Below are 21,636 nucleotides of genomic sequence, written 5' to 3'. Positions count from 1 at the left end.
GGGGGAGGCGGCCCCGGAGCCCCCGCCCTGGATGGAGGTGGGAGAGCCGGGCAGCGGGCTCTGTGCGGTGGGTGCCAGGCCCAGCCCAGAAGCTCTGTCCTGCAATCATCGCCATCCGTCAGGCAGCCAGGCCGCTGGCGGGAGCGGGGGCCGGGACGCCCCAAGGTCCTCCTCCAGGCCCGGGAAATTGTCTGCATCCCGACGGGGCGGTGGGTACATCCCCGAGCGAAGCCAAGTGGGGGGTGAGGGGCAAGTGCGGGGCCCCAGGCATTCCGCAGACGGACCCGCAAACCCTGCCCCAGAATTCTGACTGACAGTGCCCTGAGCCAATGATGAAAGTCACTGTGGGGCGCAAAGTTAACCCTTTCTTGGGCCCTAGTTCCTTTAAGAAATAGAGTCGCTTCCTAGGAACCGAATCCCTTCCAGCCCCGCGTCCCTCCCTCCTCGCGAGGTCAGTGAGAGGGGCCCCGCTGGAAGGTCCCTGCTCCGGTTCTCGCAGGAAGTCATCCAGGTCGGCAGCAGCCCCAGCGCCGCCCCTGCCCCTCCCCAGCCCCAAGGTAAACCGCATGACAAGATGTAGTTGCCTGTGCACACCCTGGGATTCCAGAGACAGGCCTCGTGGCGCTGGCATCCCGCCCTGCACCCCCACAAACAGGTGTCCGCACACACCACCGCCACCCTCGCACGGCACCTCCACCTCCACCTCCACCGCCGGCGTGGACACACCTGTGACTCAGATGCACAGGAATGCGTGGTTCCCGAGTTCGCCGGTAGGGGGAGCCGCGCGATTCCATCCCTGGGCCCGGCCTCTCCCCACCTCTCCTCCCGCGCTCCAGGGTCCCACCCAGAACTTGTGGCTGCCCCAAGCTCAGCTCCACATCCCAGCCCAGAGCCCACGCGGGGGAGTGGGTCACAGCCCCACCCTGCGGAGCGCTCTGCCCCACAGTACACGCCGAGTCCCCCTGACTGACAGTGGGCCACATTTCAGATACCCCTTGCAACCCAGCTATTACCCCGCTGGCACCGTGCTGGGAACCTCTAGGAGCCCGGCAATGTGCTACACGGGTCAGAACAAGCCGCGTAGCTTGTCATGTATGTAACAGGAGACTGATCCGCATACAGGGGCTGGACCCTTCCTTATGACAAGCATCCTGTTGGAGAAATGGCCTTCTTGCCTTGTTGCTCATTTTTTTAATTTTAATATTTTTATTGATTTCAGAGAGGAAGGGAGAGGGAGAGAGATAGAAACATCCATGATGAGAGAGAATCATGGATCAGCTGTCTCCTGCACGCCTCACACTGGGGATCGAGCCTGCAACCTGGGCCTGTGCCCTGACCGGAATGGAACCCTGACCTCCTGGTTCATAGGTGGATGCTCAACCACTGAGCCACACTGGCTGGGATGTAGCTCATATTATACCCACAGGACCCTGGAGACGGGAGAGGAAATTAAACCCTAATTACATGGGTCAGGTACTATCTAGGCCCTAGGATTGTTTCACACCAAAGCTCAGCCTCTCTGGGCTTCAGCTTGCTTTTCCTTTAAGTGGGAACACCAGCTCAGAGGGTGTGATGAGTCGATCCCCAACCCAGCTCGGTGCTGGTGCAGCAGGTAGTAGACACTGGGGATGTTTTGTTTTTTTTTTTAACATATATTTTATTGATTTTTTACAGAGAGGAAGGGAGAGGGATAGAGAGTTAGAAACATCTATGAGAGAGAAACATCGATCAGCTGCCTCCTGCACACCCCCCACTGGGGATGTGCCCGCAACCAAGGTACATGCCCTTGACCGGAATCGAACCTGGGACCTTTCAGTCCGCAGGCCGACGCTCTATCCACTGAGCCAAACCGGTTTCGGCTGGGGATGTTTTGTTGACTGGCCCAGTTGCTGGCACCATTCACCCATCCGGTGAATTTATGGAAGCCCTACTATGACCCCAGCACTTGAATGCCGTGGGGAATATACCAGGTGTACCAGTTAATGATGTGGATCTTTTTCAATAGATGGAGCTACACATATGTTGATATATATGCGATTTGGTATGTATGCTATTTTGTTGTATTGACAGCAAGCTTCAAAACTTCCTATGTCAAATTTGCTGAAGGTGTTAACATCATAGATATTTTTACGCTTAAAAATGTTGAATTTCGTGCCAAAAAAAAAAAAAAGCATTTGCGGGAAGTTTTAATTCATTACTTTATTTTGAAGAAAAGTGCTGCTGAATACTTCGGGAAGCTTATGGTGAACATGCTCCATCTCAAAGATACTTGTGAGCGCTGGTTTTAATGCTTTAAAAGTGATGATTTCGATGTGAAAGACAAAGAATGTCCAGGTCAACCGAAAAAGTTTGAAGACGAACAATTACAAGCATTATTGGATGAAGATGCATGTCAAACTCAAAAACAACTTGCAGAAAGATTAAACATTGCTCAGCAAACAATTTCCAATCATTTACAAGCAATGGGAAAGATTTTAAAGGAAGGCAAATGGGTGCCACATCAACTGAATGAAAGAAAATGAAAAACCGAAGTCATCAGTAAAAACATTGCTTCAACAGCACGAAAGAAAGTCTTTTTTGCATCAAATTGTAACTGGCGATAAAAAGTGGATTTGAGAATCCCAAACGCACAAAATCATGGGTTGATCCAGTTCAACCATCATTGACTGCAAGGCCAAATCGCTTCGGAAAGAAGACAATGCTCTGCGTTTGGTGGGATCAGGAAGGTGTGGTGTATATGAGCTTCTAAAACCAGGTGAAACCGTTAATACTGATCGCTACCAACAACAAATAATCAATTTGAACCACGCTTTGATCATAAAACGACCAGAATGGGCCAGTAAACACGGCAAAGTAATTTTGCTTCATGATGACGCACCATCACACACTTCAAAAACAGTTAAAGACACGTTAAAAGATCTTGCCTGGGAAGTATTAACCCACCCGCTGTATTCACCAGCCCTTGCTCCTTCAGATGACCACTTGTTCAGATCGATGGCACACGCACTTTCTGAGCAGCACTTCAAAACGTACGAAGAAGTGGAAAATTGGGTCTCTGAATGGTTTGCCTCACAACAAGGAAAGTTCTATTGGGATGGTATCCACAAATTACCTGAAAGATGGGGGAAATGTGTAGCTAGCGATGGCCATTACTTTGAATAAAGCACTTTCGATGTTTCTCTTGAAATTATTGTTTTCTTTGATGACAGAATCTGCATTAGTAACCGGCATAGGAGGCATGGTTTGGGCCCTCAAGGATCTTTTGGAGCATCCAGATATATACAGGACAGTCCACCTTCCTACTTGTTGGTATTAATTCTGGGCGGGTGAGGGCAGAGGGACCCAGGGAAAGTGCCTTGGGATACGGAGACCCACATTCTAGTCCCGGGTTTTCCATTTTCCAGCTGGGAAAGCCGGGCAGCCCTTCACTAGTGCAGACTTCAGGTTCCTCCTCAGTGGAATGGGCCGGAACATCCTTCTCACGGTTTGTGGTAAGCGCTGAAGTAACGTGAAATAAAAAGTACAACTTCATTTTCATTGCATCTGCTCTCAGATAGGTGTGTGTGTGTGTGTGTGTGTGTGTGTGTGTGTGTCACTCTGATGTGAGCAGAGTTCTTGGGAGAAGACCACGGTTTCACTTCCACAAACATTTTCTCAGCATCCACTTTGTCCTGAGAATTGAGAAGAAAACACCCAGCCAGTGTCCTCAAGGACGTCATGGTCTCCAGGAGAGAGGACCAAAGGAGATGCTCAGTGCCTTGTGGAGGTGGGTGCGGACAAGCAAGAGGGGACCCGGGAGTGTGGGGGTTGAGGGAGTCCCGGCATCCTGCTGCTTCCCATCCGTGTGGATCGGAGGGGCGGGGAGTGTTGTCTAGCCTCGCCCCAGCGTGGGAGGTTATTGGCAGGGCGGAGAGGGGTAGCAGCCCCCTCCCGTCCCGACCCACCGGCCTCCCCGCCAGCCGGTTCGGCGCCTTACCGAGTCAGGCCGCTGGGAGGCCGGGGAGCCGGCTGGGCAGGAGGAGATGGGGGAGCTCTTATTTTGACAGGGGCCGCGCGGCTCTGGAATGAAGGCAGAAGGAGGCCGCCAGCGCGCCCGGTGCGGAGCGTATTGGGGCCGGAGCGGAGCCGAGCGCAGCGGGCCAGGCCCCGGCAGCGCAGCGGAGCCCGGGAAGGCGGCGGCGCGCGGCGGAGCCAGAGGCCGGACATGCCCCGGACGCGGGGCCGCTGCACCCCCGCCGCCGCCCGCAGCCAGCCGGCCCGCCGCCCGCACGCCCGGGTCCCCCCCGCGCCGCGCCGCCCGGGGGCTGCGCCCCGGACCCTCGGCGCGCGGCCAACAATAAGCGCCCAGACAGCCCTCTCCCCGCCCCGCGCCCGCCGCCCCGCCGGCTTCGGGGAAAGTGAAAGGAGGAGGCGAAGCGAGGAAGGAGGGAAGGAGGGAAGGGAGGGAGGAAGGAAGGAAGGAAGGAAGGAAGGAAGGGAAGAAGGGAGGGAGGGAGGGAGGAAGGAAAGGAGGAAGGAAGGAAGGAAGGAAGGAAGGAAGGAAGGAAGGAAGGAAGGAAGGAAGGAAGGAAGGAAGGAAGGAGGAAGAGGAGGAGAAGGAGGCGCGGGAGCCGAGCCCTGAGCTTCGGGCCGAGACCCCAGCCCCGAGACCGGGACTGACGGGCGCGCGCTCCCCGCCGCCCACGACCATGCTCCGCGACCGGGAAGCTGGGACCTAGGCGCCCGGCGACCCTGGACACCCTCGCCCCGGCCAGGCTGGTGTTGAGATCAAGGTACCCAGGATCACAGGACCACCTCCTGCGCCCTCCGCACCTCCGACTGGCGAGCAGGACCCCGATCTACCCACCGACCCGGACCTGGTCATGGCGTCCAGCTCCGGCCTGGCTTGAGGATCCCGACCCGCGAGAGGTGAGGGGCGGGCTGGGCTGAGGGCGAAGGTCCTGCCTAGCCAGCAGGGGCGCGGGGAGGGAGGTCCAGTTCGAACTGGGGAGGGGGACACAGTCGGAATATCTCTTGCCCTCGGGAACGCACCCCCGAGCTGTTGAATGGGCGGGGGCACCCCCAGGGTTCGTGGAGGTTACGCTTGGGCCCCCAATCTGGTAGGCAGCCCCAGAGCACAGTGGGGAGGGCTCAGGGGCAGCCAGGGACCCTGCCACCCTAGAGCACAGAACAAGGCCGGCCTGGGGCCAGCTGGAGCAGCAGCCCTGCCCTGGGGGCTTCTGGGAGTTGTAGTCCCCCTCCTAGGCTTCCCCACTCCTTGGGTCCCAGCACCCCTCCATGCCTGATGGGAACCTCCCGAAGGAGGTGCATTGGGTTTGGGGATCACTGGGGTCACCCTCTGCACAGGGGGCTGAGCCCTGGAGGAGTCTCCCCAGCCGAGGTTCTTGGTGTGGGTTTGGCTGGGCGGTGGGGGTTGGGCGACCACAGAGTTCCTTGGAGGTGTCCCTGCACTGCTAAGGGGAAGTGGCCCCTGCCTTGGCCCAAAGGAATGTGGGGACGAGAGGGGGAGGCTCAGGCTTCTTGCTTGGCGGACATGCGGTCTATCCCAGGGCCTGCCTGAGAGGCGTTCTGTCCCGGGGCTGCTGGGATTTGGTCTCAGGAGAGACCGAGGTCTCCTCTCCCTTCTCCCCAGGGGGCTGAGAGGAGCTCGCTCCTCAGGGTCTGGGAATCTGGAGGCTGCCTCTCTGGAACAGTAAAGCCAGGATCAGCTTCTGTCTGTCTGTCCAGCTTCCTTTCCTTCCTTCCGGGCTTTCTCTGACACTCCCCCTCCCTCTCTTTCTGTCTGTCTCTGCTGGGGGGAGGTGTCTGTGTCCTGTCTGGGGGAGGCCTGTGCTCAGGGAGGGAAGTGCTGCTCTGGGGGAGGTGGCTGCGCAGGTGATCGCTGGGAAGGGGGCACAACCTGGGCAGGCTGCTCCCCGCTGTGTCTGCGAGCCGAGATGTCTCCAGGCAGCTTTCCAACCGACTTCCCAGTTGGGTGGGCTTCCCTGCCCTTCTGCCAGCTCCTCGGCCCTTCCCAGGAGCAGCCACTCCGGGCTAGGGCTGCTGGGCCTCCTCCGGGGCAGGAGGCGATTCCATGGCCCCGGGCGAAGGACGGACGCGTTCAGGGCCCCTGTCTCTCTGGTGGTCAGCTCTGAGGCCCTGCTGAGAGAAGCCTGGGGCAGGGGGAGGATGGCAGAGAAGGCGAAGGGTGGGGGAGTCTGGTGCCAGGGAGGAAGATGCTGCCGCCCCAGGGGATCGGGCCTGAAGGCCAGCCTTCTGACCACGTCCCTCCAGAGGCTCTTGCTCACCTGTGTTGCTCCGAAAGTGGGTGGGGGTACTAATGTTGGGGGGGTACTTGTGAGGGCTAGACTGCCTATACTCTTGTGTCCAGAGCCACTCTTGTGCTTGGGGCAGCAGGAGGTGGGTTCTGGACGTCCCCATGGAGACTCCAAGTGCGGCTGTGCGTGACTGGGGTGGAAGGCAGTGGGGAGGCACTGCAGAGGCCGGGGAAGGATCGCTGGGACCGTCATAGCAGTGGGGGATGTGGGACCTGGTGAACTTGCGATTGATCAGTGTTGGGCACCCTTGACTTTGGGTAGTTCCTGCTCCCAGCTTCCGGGTCCCTGGGTTCAGCAGGAGCTCTGGGCTAGAGACTCGGTTTCCCTGAACAGGCAGGGGCAGCATTCTGGGCAGAGGCCTGGTGGGTGGCAGTGTCGACTCAGCAGAGGGTGTAATGCCTGGCACCTGCTTTAGATTAAAGGGGATGCCTGCAAAGAGGGGCTGCCACCTGGCGGGGGGGAGTGGTCGGGAGGGAGTTCCCTGGAGCCCAGGAGTGGGGGGCAAGGAAAGGACCGGGTTTGCAGGCAATGGCAGCTCCAGCAGGAGCCCGAGACAGGAGCTGGGGGCACCCCCACACTGCCTCTCGTGCCAAATTCCATCCCAGTGCCAGGGATAGTGGCGGGGGGCAGCTGTGGGGGCCAGGATGCCTGAGTGAGGGCCTGAAAGGAGGTGGGGGCACTTTGGGGTTCTCATTGCTTTGACACCGTGTTTATTCTTCTTTGGGCGTCTTGGCTGCTCAGTGAGGGGCTCCCGGAGCCTGGGCACCCAAGGGCGATGGGGAAATAGCATTTTGTCCCAAGAGCTTTGGGCACTGCCTGGGAGGAGGAAGAGGGGATGGCAGCGTGGGAAAGTGGACAGCCAAGTGGGGACAGGTTGGGTGCCTTGGGCACGGAGCCTCTGCCAGGCCTGATCTCCCTGGGGTGGGGCTGTTCCAGGGACTGGCTCAACCTGTTGAGTGCCTGGCTGCGCTAGTTTGGCATCTGTGCCTCTGCCTGCCAGCCCTGCCAGCTGCCCACCCAGAGCCACACTGTGGGCTGCCCAGGGACCTGGGGAAAGGCGGCCTGGCCGAGGCGCCAGGATGGGCCGGAGAGGCCGCCCCGTCCAGGTCCTGCCCTGTGACTCCCAGAGCTGGAGGGCCCAGCGGCTGAGGAGCTGGGAGCTGAGGGGCTGGGGAGACCGCGGGACTGGCGCTTGGTCGGGGCCTCTGGAGCCAGAGCCTGGAGTCGCCTCTGCTAGGTGCTAGGCTCGCCTCCAGGTCCCTGCTCCCCACTGGCCTGCACTCCCCTGCCCTGGGAGCACTGCCCACTTCCCAAGGAGGTGTGGGAGGGTCCTGAAGGCATTCTGGTGGTTTCCTGCCCATCTTCCTAATACCCCTCCCCCCACGGAGAGGAGGGTCCCAGGGTTCTCTGGGAGCCGACCCCCACCCTGCCCTGAGCGTGAGCGTGGGAATTCCCTGACAACCCCCTCCCCCCTGCTGCCCCTGCCCCACCCCTTAGCTTTAGGCCCCCCACGGGGCTCTGCACGAGGGGTGGGGAGGTGGGGGTGGGAAAGGGGTGCCAGGTACCGGCCTGTAGGGGAGAAGGTGGTCAGCACCGCCTGTGAGTGGGGGCAGGGCACAGGAGGTTTCTCTTTCCTCCGGGTCCCGGGAAGGAAGCCTGCCCCACCTTCTTGTCCAGCGGGCCAAGGCAGAGGCCTGTGCTCTGTCCCTTTCCCGGGCCTCCCTGCAGGCCCGGCACCTGCCTTTCCTGCGCGGTCCCTTCCAGCCCCTTTCCTCAGGGCCTGGGCTGTCCAGCCCCCCCCCCCCCCCCCCCCCCCCCGGGCTGGTTGGCTGATCTGCACTGGCCCAGCTGCCCTCCCCCTGGCTCTCCACCCCCAGGCCGGGAATGGCCCTGGGTCCAGCATTTCGAAACCAGAATTGTTTTGAAATCTCTGAGGGCCTCTCCACCCCCTGCTCTCTGCTGCCCACAGCCCAGAGCCTCCTCTGCTAACCTGACTCCACGCTGTGCATCCTGTGCATCGCCAGGGTGCGGGCATGCGTGCGCACTAGCACATGGCCACATGTGTACTCCTCTGTGTGTGTGTGTGTGAGCGTGTGTGCTAGCACATGGCCACATGTGTACTCCTCTGTGTGTGTGAGTGTGTGTGTAAGTATGTGTGCTAGCACATGGCCACGTGTACTCCTCTGTGTGTGTGAGTGTGTGTGTGTGCTAGCACATGGCCACATGTGTACTCCTCTGTGTGTGTGAGTGTGTGTGCTAGCACATGGCCACATGTGTACTCCTCTGTGTGTGTGAGTGTGTATGTGAGCGTGTGTGCTAGCACATGGCCACATGTATACTCCTTTGTGTGTGTGTGTGAGTGTGTGTGTGAGTGTGAGCGTGTGTGCTAGCACATGGCCACATGTGTACTCCTCTGTGTGTGTGAGTGTGTGTGCTAGCACATGGCCACATGTGTACTCCTCTGTGTGTGTGAGTGTGTATGTGAGCGTGTGTGCTAGCACATGGCCACATGTGTACTCCTTTGTGTGTGTGTGAGTGTGAGCGTGTGTGCTAGTACATGGCCACATGTCTACTCCTCTGTGTGTGTGAGTGTGTGTGCTAGCACATGGCCACATGTGTACTCCTCTGTGTGTGTGAGTGTGTGTGCTAGCACATGGCCACATGTGTACTCCTGTGTGTGTGTGTGTGTGTGAGCGTGTGTGCTAGCACATGGCCACATGTGTACTCCTCTGTGTGTGTGTGTGTGTGTGTGAGTGTGTGTGCTAGCACATGGCCACATGTGTACTCCTCTGTGTGTGTATGTGTGTGTGAGTGTGTGTGAGTGTGTGTGCTAGCACATGGCCACATGTGTACTCCTCTGTGTGAGTGTGTGAATGTGTGTGTGAGTGTGTGTGCTAGCACATGGCCACATGTGTACTCCTCTGTGTGTGTATGTGAGTGTGTGTGAGCGTGTGTGCTAGCACATGGCCACATGTGTACTCCTCTGTGTGTGAGTGTGTGAATGTGTGTGTGAGTGTGTGTGAGTGTGTGTGCTAGCACATGGCCACATGTGTACTCCTCTGTGTGTGTGTGTGTGTGTGTGTGAGCGTGTGTGCTAGCACATGGCCACATGTGTACTCCTCTGTGTGTGTATGTGAGTGTGTGAGTGTGTGTGCTAGCACATGGCCACATGTGTACTCCTCTGTGTGTGTGTGAGTGTGTGTGTGTGAGCATGTGTGCTACCACATGGCCACATTGTACTCCTCTGTGTGTGTGTGTGAGTGTGTGTGTGAGTGTGTGTGCTAGCTCATGGCCACATGTGTACTCCTCTGTGTGAGTATGTGAATGTGTGTGTGAGTGTGTGTGCTAGCACATGGCCACATGTGTACTCCTTTGTGTGTGTATGTGAGTGTGTGAGTGTGTGTGAGCGTGTGTGCTAGCACATGGCCACATGTGTACTCCTCTGTGTGTGTGAGTGTGTGTGTGTGAGTGTGTGTGCTAGCACATGGCCACATGTGTACTCCTCTGTGTGTGTGTGTGTGTTTGTGTGAGCGCGTGTGCTAGCACATGGCCACATGTGTACTCCTCTGTGTGTGTATGTGAGTGTGTGAGTGTGTGTGAGCGTGTGTGCTAGCACATGGCCATGTGCATACTCCTGTGTGTGTGTGTGTGTGTGTGAGTGAGCGTGTGTGCTAGCACATGGCCATGTGCATACTCCTGTGTGTGTGTGAGTGAGTGAGCATGCATGCTAGCACATGGCCATGTGCATACTCCTGTGTGTGTGTGAGTGTGTGTCCCAGTGTGGGTATATCTTGTCAGCCAGCAGCTCTGTGCACTGGCCCGCCCCTCTCGTTCCTGAGCTCTCCTGGGCCTTCTCTATGAGTATGAAAGCCTCAACGGTCTGCAGGAGCCATTTCTATGGCATGTGGGTGATGTGTAAGAGGCACCTGGTTTGGTGTTTGGGAGTTGTGTCTGTGCATCTCTCAGCTACACATGTCGGGGAGTCTCTCTGGTTAGTGCATTGCTGGTGTGCGCACATGGGGAGTATCTCTGAGGAGTGTGCAAAGTTGTCTCTCTGGTTAGTGCATTGCTGGTGTGCGCATGGGGAGTATCTCTGAGGAGTGTGCAAAGTTGTCTCTCTGATTAGTGCATTGCTGGTGTGCGCACATGGGGAGTATCTCTGAGGAGTGTGCAAAGTTGTCTCTGATTAGTGCATTGCTGGTGTGCGCACATGGGGAGTATCTCTGAGGAGTGTGCAAAGTTGTCTCTCTGGTTAGTGCATTGCTGGTGTGCGCATGGGGAGTATCTCTGAGGAGTGTGCAAAGTTGTCTCTGGTTAGTGCATTGCTGGTGTGCGCACATGGGTGCTCCGCGCCTGTTCCCGCCTCCTCCTCCCTGGGAACATGTCTGGGTGTGTGGTCACATGTCTCCCCGGAGCTGCCTGGGACATGGAGTCCTCTGTCCTTCCAAAGGGAGCTTGCCTGGCGTGGGGCCAGGACTCCTGGCAGTTTTGTGGTTCTTGGAGAGAAGGTGGGAGAGTGGGGAGGCTTTGGGATGAATTGTCCCCAAGGCTGGCCTCTCTCCCTCTGTCCCTCATGGACACCTAGTGCCCTGAAGGATCCCAACACGACCTACCGGACCCCCTCTTCTTGTCCGGAGGCTCCAGTGGGGGTGTCACAGCGAGGCCCAGTGCTCTGAAGGAAAGAGTTAGCCCCCCCCGCCCCGCCGGGGTCACTTGCCTTTTGAGGACAAGAAACAGCCAGCTGTCCCGGACCAGGGAGCTCGGTGCTAATTTAAGGTCTGAAAGCTGACTTCTCAGCTAGAGGCAAAGAGCCAAACAAGACCTGACGCTCGTATTTCCAGCCTCAACAGAGGACAGAGGGGCCTGCGATCCTAAGGGGGTGGGGTGCCCCCCCAGAAATGTGAAGTGTCTGGGGCGGGCCAGCTGCCATTGTAGTAGATCCTGGGAAATCCTTTTTTTTTTTAACCCACAAAACAGTTATTGAGAGGAAGAGAGAGAGAGAAACATCAATGATGAGAATCATTGATCGGCTGCCTCCTGCACGCGCCCTACTGGGGATCAAGCCTGCAACCTGGGCATGTGCCCTGGCCTGGAATTGAACCCAGGACCCTTTAGTCCATAGGCCGATGCTTTATCTACTGAGCCAAACCGGCCAGGGTGGGAAGTCCTTTAAAAAAAAAAAAAAGATTGATTGGCTTGAGAGACAGACAGAGAGAGAGAGAAGCATCGATTTGTTGTTCCACTTATACATTGATTGGTTGATTCTGGTATGTGCCCTGATCGGGGATCAAACCTGAAACCTTGGCATCTCGGGACGATGCTCTAAACACTGAGCTGCTGGCCGGCCGGGGCAGTCCTTGGTGTGCGGCCTCATTCCTTCCTCCTGCAGCTGGAGAGTGCCCCACGGAGGGCAGGTGCCCGGTGCTTGTTTATGTGGCCAAGCCCAGGTAGTGAGGATGGCAGAGGTACCTCGCCTGGGCTGTGGGCAGTGAAAGCCCAACTCCCCTGTGCCATCCTGGGGTCCCAGGCTAGAACCGAACCAATGCTTTCCCCTGGCAACTCCTGTGGCCAATCAGCGAGAAAGAAGAGGGCTGGGCAGGGGCTGTGTTGGGGGGTAGGGGCTGTGTTGGGGGGCAGAGGCTGTGTGAGGGGCAGGGGCTGTGTTGGGGGGCAGGGGCTGTGTGAGGGCAGGGGCTGTGTTGGGGGACAGGGGCTGTGTTGGGGGGCAGGGGCTGTGTGGGGGGCAGGGGCTGTGTGGGGGGGCAGGGGCTGTGTTGGGGGGCAGGGGCTGTGTGGGGGGCAGGGGCTGTGTTGGGGGGCAGGGGCTGTGTGGGGGGCAGGGACTGTGTTGGGGGGCAGGGGCTGTGTGGGGGGCAGGGACTGTGTTGGGGGGCAGGGGCTGTGTGGGGGGCAGGGGCTGTGTGGGGGGCAGGGACTGTGTTGGGGGGCAGGGGCTGTGTGAGGGCAGGGGCTGTGTGAGGGGCAGGGGCTGTGTGAGGGCAGGGGCTGTGTTGGGGGACAGGGGCTGTGTTGGGGGGCAGGGGCTGTGTGAGGGGCAGGGGCTGTGTTGGGGGACAGGGGCTGTGTTGGGGGACAGGGGCTGTGTTGGGGGGCAGGGGCTGTGTGAGGGCAGGGGCTGTGTGGGGGGACAGGGGCTGTGTTGGACAGGGGCTGTGTTGGGGGGCAGGGGCTGTGTGGGGGGCAGGGGCTGTGTGAGGGCAGGGGCTGTGTTGGGGGGCAGGGGCTGTGTTGGGGGACAGGGACTGTGTTGGGGGGCAGGGTCTGTGTGGGGGGGCAGGGGCTGTGTGGGGGGGCAGGGGCTGTGTGGGGGGCAGTGGCCTGTGGTCCCAGGGAGACAGGCAGGCAGTGCGCAGGCTCAGGGACCCAGCATGGGGAGGGCTTGGCAAGGCATTTTCGGGTTATTTCTCACCCTGTGTCTGAGACACGCACACCCGTCCCCGCAGACACCTCTGAGACCAGCCAGAGCGGCCGGGCCGGCCCACCCGGTGTCCCCGTGGCCGTGGCACCAGCCTGCTCTGCAGAGGCCGGCCATTGCCCCTGGACCTAGAAGCAGAGCCCAGCACAGGCCGGCCTCCTCCCGACGCCCCATCCTGTGTCTGGGAGCAGCACAGGCTGGAGAGGGTTAAGTCTGGTTGGCAGGGACACCCCCTCCCTCCTGCCAGAGAGAGAGAGAGAGAGAGAGAGAGAGAGAGAGAGAGAGAGAGAGGTGGTTAGCAGCTTGCTCTAGTTGGCCTCTCTCCCAGAATTCTTTGGAAAAGAACTCCCCTTTGACCCCCAGTACAAACTGAGCCCAGCCACCACCCTCCCTCCGCCTGCCTGTGGAGCTGCACCAGCCCCTGATTCTCTGGCCCCAGGCCCTCCTGGCCTGGCCTGGTCCCCAGGACTTTGCATCTTCAGGGGAGAAGGGATGTCGCCAAGGAGACCACACAAGGACATGGGACCCACCTCACTCTTTCCCTTGACACAGGGTAACCCTGGGGGTGGTTGGAGCTGGACCCTGGGGTCCTCGGCCTCCCCACCCCGCCCTCCCTCCTTCCAGGTCCTCAGGCCATGCCGGGGAGCTGTCTGCCTGCCCCCTCTCCGAGGGAGGGATCGCTAGGCATCTTCCCTTTCCTTTCCTGCCTCTGGGACAGGGAGGGGAGCAGTGTGTGGGGGGAGCTGGCTGCCCTGGCTCCCAGCCAATTCACAGACGTGGGAGGGGGCGGGAGGGGAGTGGGTGGGGGTGTCCCAGGAGCTGCGGGCCATGTGTGTGCGCCTGTTTCTGTGGTGTGTGTGTTGGGATGGGACTGGGGCTATGGGAGGAGGAGGGGCAGAGATCCTGGCCTGAGAGATGGCTGGCCTGGGGCTTCTCGCTGGGACCCTCTCCACAGGAGGCCCCAGGCCCAGACGGCACCCTGAGCCTGAGCCCAGACACACAGCTGCCCTGAGGGGAGGTCCCGGCGGGTGTGTGCCCCTCACCCGCTTCCCACAGCCCTTTGGGGACCGGCCAGGGTCTCCTGCGAGGCTTTTTGTCCTGGGAGCCCTCCTCCTGGTTTCTGACCTCCCCTTCTTCCTTCTCCGCCCCCAGAGGAGGGCTCACAGCCTTGCACCTGGAGCCTGGTAGGCCGTGGCGGGATCCAGCCTCTGGTTAACTAGCTGGATCCTTCCCCAGGTGGGGGGTGGGGGTGGGAGGTGGAGGTCAGCACAACCATCCCTGGAGGGCAAGGTACAACTTCCTGGTCATCCCAAGCTCTTCTCTCTGTTGCCGGCTTTGGCCTCAGCTGGCAGTCAAAGCCAGGGTGGCCGCCAGCCACCAGTGCGGTTTCTGCCTCGGCCCCTAGAGACACACTCTCTTCTGCTGCCACCCCTCCCTCCCTCCCCCCTCCCTCCCTCCTCCCCCCCCCTCATTAGCAACAACTCCCTGAACTCACCACAAACTGGCCTCTGGGCTCCAGGTCTGCGGGGAGAGCTGGACCTGGGGGAGGCTCTTGGAGGTGGTCCTCAGGAGGGAGGGCCGCCCCCCTCCCCCCCCCCCCCCCCCCCGCCAGAGGACACGCCCCACAGGGACCGGGAGGAAGTGGTCCTGTTTGGTGAACAGTGACAGGTTTAGGGGTGGGGCTTGGACGCCACCCACTTGACCTTTGACCCTCACCTGCAGAGTGGGAGCAAGCTGATGCTGCTGTCATGGTAACTCGCCGCTCCCTTCCCTGATGGGAGGGGCGGGTCAGTGAGGACCTGGCTCTCAGGGCTCCAGGTGGGCCAGGCACCGGGTCAAGGTGGGTGGAGTGGTACCTCTTTGACCTCCTCCCCCGGCAAGAACTGTGGCCTCTAGCGCCAACCTGGTACACATCAGGCCTGGGGGAGTGGGAGGAGTGAGCAGACACCATCCCTTCCTCACAGACAGTGCTGCTACCAGGGTGAATGTGGATTGTGAAATGGTTAAGAACCAATTGCTGGAGCTTATGGGCTCGAACCCTAACCTTTCTCACTCTGGACTGTGCGCCTTAAGCGAGTGACTTCCCTGCTGCGGCCCCTGTGAAGCGGGGGGTGCTTGGCACAGAGCTGTTCTGAGGGTCCATTGGGTGATGCCTGGGAAGCCGCAGGACGGCTCGGTGTTTCTGAGTGCTGCTCAGCGCCTGTTAGAGACCAGAGACCGTCCTCCAGTTTCATCAGTCCTCACGGAACTCCGGCCCCCGGGGCGAGGCAGGGGAAGACCTGAAGCAGGTGAGGGCGTGAGGGGTGTCGGGATGAGACCAGCTAGATTCTAATGCCCTTCTTTTTTTTTCTTTTTCTTTTTAAAAAATATTTTTATTGATTTCAGAGAGGAAAGGAGAGAGAGAAACATCAATGATGAGAATCATTGATCGGCTCCTTCTTGCACGTCCCACACTGGGGATCGAGCCTGCAACCTGGGCATGTGCCCTGACCGGAATCGAACCTGGGACCCTTCTATCCACTGAGCCAAACCACCTAGGGCCAGACCCGTCTTCTTGCTGCCTCAGTTTCCCCCACTGTTGGTGCTGGCTGGCATCTTGATTACAAGTTTGCCAAATAGCCAATGGCCTGGAGGGGGCCTGGGGCCTTAGGCCAGGTCTTCCTCACGTGTCCCGGCCTCTCAGGCGGAGCCCCCTCCCCCGGCTGTGAGCAGACAGGTCGGCTTCAGCACCTCCCCAGCCACCCCAGCCTCACTGCCCTGTTCTTTCACAGGCCGGACAACACATTCTGTCCTTAAACGCCTTAAATGGCTGCTTCCTTTCCTTCCTGGCCACGGGGTCAGGGACCTTCCTTGGGGAGAAAAAAATGGCAGCGTGGAGCTCTGCTATGGATGGCGCTTAGGCCTGCCTCGGTGCCAGGTCCCCGGCTCCCTGGGCCGACGGGGCAGCGCTCACGCCTGGGACACGGGTGGAAGCCCCGCGGGGCATGCCTGTCACCTGCTGCACACAGTGGGCAGGGAGGTGGCGTCCTCAAGGCCCGAGCAGGGCGGGGTATCAGCATCTGTGGTGTCTGGGAACCCCAGAATCCTTTCCTGGGCTGACGGGGGGCGGGGGTGGGGCAGTCAGCCCTGGGTGCCCGGGGCAGGGAGACGCTGAGTGGTGCGGGGTGGGCAGGGCTCCGAAGGCCCGGGTGGGAGGGGGTGGAGGGCTGTGGCCTGGCCCTTCGGGGTGAGGAGCCCAGGCTGGGCACAGGCACGTTGCTCCCACGAGGGGAGCTCACAGAAGGTGGCCAAGTGCCTGGGACATGCGGGCACCGGGTCTGAGGCCTGGCTTGGCTGGCAGGTGCCTTCTCTGACCTGGTACCGGGCCGTGGGCTCCACTCACCGCCTCCTCTGGGAGCAGAGGGGAGCACCGCCGGCCTGCGCCTCGCTGCTGGGCCCGCTCCTCGGACAGGTTGGGGCTGTTTGGGGTCAGCTGGGGCTCTGGGCTGCTTTCACATGCTCCAGGGTGAACAGGAGAGATGGGACAGCTGGCTGGTGGGTCCCACTCCGTGGGTCCTGCTGGGAGCAGGGTGTTTTTAGGCTTTGTTAACCCTTTGGGGGCGTGTGGAGCCACCTTGAGAGGGATAGCCCCTCTGGTTGAGAAGAGAGCAGGTCTTGGTCCCCTAGTTTCCAGAACTGTGCGTCCCAGCTGCTCTTCGTTCCCTCTCAGACCCTCCGCTGTTGTGTTGCTGTTGTTGCTAATCCCCACCCGAGGACATTTTCCATTGATTTTTAGAGAGAGTAGAAGGGAGGGGGAGAGACAGAGAGAGAGAGAAACATCGATGTGAGAGACACACTTTGATTGGTTGCCTTCCACACACGCCCCAACCAGGGCCAGGATCCAACCTGCAACCAAGGTACTTGCCCTTAACCGCAGTTGAACCCTCGACCCTTCATTCTGAGGGTCGGCGCTCTAACCACTGAGCACACTGGCCAGGGCCGACCTCCCCACTGTTTAAAGAGGTCCATGGCAAGAAAGTAGACTCCAGCTCTCACCAGCCCAAACAGGGAGACCGCCTCCGGGTCAGGAGGGGGCGGGGGGCCTGGCATTGAGATGCTTGCCTCCAGGGGTTTTGAGACACAGACTTGAGGCTAAGCGAGGGGTCAGCTGCTCTGGGGTTCACACTTGGGGTCGGTGTGTTTGTCAGTAAACCCAGGGGTGCCTGGGGGGCTCGCCATGCCTGGCCTCTGCGAAGGGTGCGGAGGGAGGCCCAGGTCTTGTGCTCAGACCACCAGTGTGCTGCCCAGGAGCTCCTGGGTGGGTCAAAGACAAACACCCGGGCAAGGCCTACCTTTACCAAATGCCCGTGGATTTGGGTGCCATTCAGGCCAGAAAAAAAGGGGGCATCGTGGATTTGTTGAAGGCTGAGTATGCCATAGGCATTCTTTTTAAAAAATATATATATTTTATTGATCTCAGAGAGGAAGGGAGAGGGAGAGAGAGATAGAAATATCAATGATGAGAGAGAATCATTGATCAGCTGCCTCCTGCACGCCCCACACTGGGGATCGAGCCCACAACCCAGGTATGTGCCCTGACCGGGAATCGAACCACGACCTCCTGGTTCATAGGTCGACGTTCAACCACTGAGTCACACTGGCAGGGTGCCGTAGGCATTCTGTTAGATAGTTTTACTAATAGGATTTCACTCTATGAATTTATCCTCCTTTTGCAGAAGGTGAAACTGGGGCTCAAAGGGCTGAAGGGGTGGAGAAGGTCCTGCTGCTCACAAGGGAAGGGCTGTGCCTGGCACCGTCCCCCTGACTGTACACCCAGCTCCAGTCCCTGCACCGTGCCCACTGCCCCCGGTCCTGGGCCCTGGCGCTGGCCCCCTCAGGAACAGGCTTAGGGAGTGGAAGGGAGGCCCGGGCAGGGGACCCTGCCTGTCACTGCTCTCCCAAGGCCCTAAGCTCTCCTTGCCAGTGGGTGCCAGGGCTGACACCCGCCACCCCGTTTGGCCTTCCTGTCCTCCCGCAGGAGGATCACACATCCTGTCCTGCCCCCCCCCCCCCCCCCCCCCCCCGCCTGCCCACAGGCCCTGCTTCCTGGAGGGTCAGAGTCTGGGTGGGAACATAGGCAGAGCCCGAGGGCCTCCAGGTGCTGCAGGTGCCGAGTTGGGGCCAGGCTGGGGGGGGGGGGGGTCTCTGCCACGGCTGACCTGGGAGAGCGGAGGCTGAGGAGGCCGGGTGAGGCCTGCCTGTGGTATAGGCGGCTGTGCCAGCCAGTCTGCTGCCGCCTCTCCTCCCACAATGGCCCCATTGTTCCCGCAGCCCGGCAGTTTGGAGGAGGTGCCTGGGCCACCCCTAACCCCACCCCCCAACAGGGGCCAGATTAACCCCTTGGAGGCCAGAGGCTAGGTGAGGGCCCACAGGTTGCTCTGTTCTCGGGATACAGGCCTGGGAAGTCACCTCTCCCCTCCTGTGCCCGGCGATGGCTGCTCTAGAGATTGGGGTCTTCCCCAGGGTAGGAAGCAGCACCTAGTGCCCCCGCCCCCCCACCTCGGTGCAGGTGCCAGGGGCCAGGAAGTGCCAGGGGGCGGCGGGCCGGGACAGCTATATTTGGGCTGGTGGGGCTAATCCCAGCCACACTGCTGCCCCACGGCTCCTCGCTCCTTTCCTTCCTGTGAAACCAGAGCTGGGCTGGGCCGCGCTCAGGATTTCGGTGGATTTAAAGAGGTAGCACCGTGCCTGCCAGCTTGGCTTCCTCCCCTCCCCAGGTAGGGTCTGGGACAGGGGACTGGAGGGCTGCTGGCTCCGCCCTTGCCCCGGGCTGACCCCTGGCCCTTGCCCCTGTTTGGGACCAGACTGTGGCCCTCCTCTCTCCCAGGCTCGGGGGCGGGCGGGCGGGCGGGGCGGCCGTGGTTTCCTGTGCAGGCTGTTTGCCTGGCCCGCAGTGCCCGCTCTGCCTGGGCTTCCTGCCTGTCTTGGTTCACTGTGCCCCCCCACCGCTCCCCGCGGGGGGAGGGGACAGGCAGGGATTGGGCAGCAAACTTTGGGGGCACCTCACTGCCAGGGCATGACTGGCACTGGCTGAAGGAGCCGAGGGAGGTGACCTCAGGCTTGTCCAGGCAGTGCCACTGTCCCTGCAGCCCCCGGAAGGTCCGGAGGGCACAGAATCTCCCGTGGAAACACCCTGTGCAGACACCCAGGAGTTTCCATGTTCCCGTGGGGCTGGGGTTGCCTGATATTACGCTGGGGCGCAGGGGGGCTGCGCTGGAAACTCCCAGGCAGAAATGGTTGATTTGCATGGTCTCCTTTGGCAGGAGGTAGGGGGAAGTGGGGAGCACTACTAGGAACCTGGACCAGGGGAAGCCCCTCACCCCAGCTCCTGGCTGCAAGTTCCCACAGAGGGTCTCTGAGCCACACCTCGGTCCTTGAGCAGGTTTCCTGCTGGGCTGTGACCCTTGACCTGCCCAGCCGCGGGCCCTCAGGAGGAGGAAGTGCTGGGTGCTAGAGGAGAGCTTCTGGGGACCAAGGAGACCTATGCCCTGGAGAAAGGGCTCAGGGCCTTGTGGACTTGGGGGCTGCACCCCTCTAGCCAGAGGCCAAGGGTCCCACCCCTTTTGCTCCCAGCAGGGGCCTGTCCTTTCAGGACCCTCGCCATCCACTTCCTCTCCGGAGACCTTTGCCCACTGCATGTGGGAGCGAGGACCCCCGAGTTCTCATGGCGGTGTGGGGCCAGGCAGGGAGCCACGCAGAGGCTCTCTAGGCAGGCCCAGTGGGCCCGAGGCAGGTGCCGCGGGTGTGTGAGTGCCCCGGCGCCTGTGGGGGTTCCTGTGAGGCTCTCTAGGCAGGCCCAGTGGGCCAGAGGCAGGTGCCGCGGGTGTGTGAGTGCCCCGGCGCCTGTGGGGGTTCCTGTGAGGCTCTCTAGGCAGGCCCAGTGGGCCAGAGGCAGGTGCCGCGGGTGTGTGAGTGCCCCGGCGCCTGTGGGGGTCCCTGTGAGCCGGGAGCCGGAGGCCTGGGCAGCCCCGGCTCGTCCACCTCCAGCCCTGCTTCCTGCCCCCATCCCCAAGTTCACCGGGAGGGCAGCACGCACCGTCTCAGCCCCTCCTGGCCTGCTCTCCTGGGCCTCTCCCTGCCTTTCCCTGAGGAACGGGCCCAGCTCCCTCCCTGTCTGGAGCCGGCTCACTCCGGCCCCACCCAGCCCCCAAGAGGAGCCCGGGCGCTGGGCTCCCAGAGCCCCATCCCTTGCTTTTCACCATCGCAGGGGCTCGGGGCCTGGTCTGGGGAGACCCTTCACTCATGGGGTGGGGGTAGGAGTAAAGGGGGTGTAATATAAGATGAGTTGAGTTTGGGGGGTGGGCCATATTCAGATCTTGTCACATAGAAATCCACACGTGAAACCTACATGATCCTATGAACCAGTGTCACCCCAGTCAATTTAATTTAAAAACTGCACCCACGAGGAAGGACCCAGCCCCCTGCCCACCATCCCCGGGGCCTTCCCGCACTCTCCTGGGATTGTGGAAGGAGGCGGGGTCTCTGGGAGCTGGGCCCACTCCTGGGGGTAAAAGTGGGAGGGGGTGAGATGGGAAAGTTCTGACTCATCCCTGCCTGACTCAGCTTGCCCTGTGGCTGGGTGGGAGCAGGGGGATGGGCGAGGAGAGCTCAGAGCCTTGGCCTCGGGAGACACTGGAGAAGCCCATGTCCTAACAGCCCTTCCCAACTTAGCACAGGTCCCAGGATTCACAGCTGTAAACCTAGGAGGGGGGGGTGGGCCTGGCTCCGTGGCTGGCATGTGGGAAGCCAACCCACCTGTTCCGGCTCCGATGAGCTGTCCTGACCCAGCAGAGGGGCCCTGCTGTGTTGGGGACCCCACGGGGCGGGGGTCTTACTGGTCCCCTCCTTTTCCTAGACCTCAGTGTCCTCCTGGGGAAATGGAATACTAAACCCTACCCTCGTCCTGGCCAGCTTGGCTCAGTGGCGAGTGTCACCCTCCGACCGAAGGGTCTCGGGTTCGATTCTTGGTCAAAGGCAGTACCTCCCCCGTCAAGGAGGCCACCAGTCACTGTGTCTCACGTTTCCTCTCTCTTCCCTTCCACTCTCAATGGAAAAATGTGAGGATTACAAACAAATAAACGAACTACCTCCCAGTAGGTGGTAAGTAGCCGGGCTGAAGGAGGTGGTGAAGGTGGAGCCCCAGACCCCCCTCTGCCCTGGCCCCGGCCTTCCGCCTCTGCTCTAACCGAGCTGGTGCCCGCTGCTCAGCCGAGCCCTGGACTTTGAAACCTTCTCCTGAGGCCCCTCCCTTCCCAGGAAGGCTCATGTGCCCAGGGTTAAGTTAGGGTTAGACTCTCACGGGGCCCCAGGGGGGCCCTGGTCCTGTGGGCCCAGCCTAGCCTCCAGCAGCCCGGTGGGGAGCAGCGGGACTGGGCCCCGTGCCTGGTGGGCCTGTCACCTGTGCTAGGCTGCAGGCCCAGGCCCCTCCCTCCCCTCCCCTCCCCTCCCCTCCCCAGGATCAGCGGGGGGGGGGGGGGGGGGAGGCTTCTGTGTGTGTGTTAGGGTGTATGTGTGTGTGTGTGTGTGTGTGTGTTAGGGTGTATCCATGGCCCTGTGTGTGTGTGTGTGTGTGTGTTAGGGTGTATCCATGGCCCTGTATGTGTGTGTGTTAGGGTGTATCCATGGCCGTGTGTGTGTGTGTGTGTGTGTGTGTGTGTGTGTGTGGGTGTATCCATGGCCCTGTGTGTGTGTAGGGTGTATCCATGGCCGTGTGTGTGTGTGTGTTAGGGTGTATCCATGGCCGTGTGTGTGTGTGTGTGTGTGTGTTAGGGTGTATCCATGGCCCTGTGTGTGTGTGTGTGTGTGTGTTAGGGTGTATCCATGGCCGTGTGTGTGTGTGTGTGT

At 60.5% G+C, this 21,636-nt stretch overlaps 1 protein-coding gene across 4 annotated transcripts in view; it reads left to right on the top strand.

Annotated features, from left to right (window-relative positions):
- The first annotated feature begins 4,518 nt into the window (after window positions 1–4,518).
- BCL9L (BCL9 like) overlaps window positions 4,519–21,636 on the top strand; it is a 31,018-nt gene continuing 13,900 nt past the window's right edge. For 2 of the 4 annotated variants that reach the window (XM_079788507.1, XM_079788503.1), the window contains exon 1: window positions 4,520–4,908. The gene's annotated coding sequence lies outside the window, so the exon portion shown is untranslated. Of the gene's footprint in view, window positions 4,909–21,636 lie in introns of all 4 variants that reach the window. The other 2 variants (XM_079788506.1, XM_079788505.1) reach the window with 2 other exon arrangements.

The sequence above is a fragment of the Cnephaeus nilssonii genome (assembly GCF_951640355.1).
Source record: "Cnephaeus nilssonii genome assembly, chromosome: 13".
NCBI classification, from domain to species: domain Eukaryota; kingdom Metazoa; phylum Chordata; class Mammalia; order Chiroptera; family Vespertilionidae; genus Cnephaeus; species Cnephaeus nilssonii.
Note: the sequence above shows the minus strand (reverse complement) of the source record. Positions and strands in the feature narration are given on the sequence as shown.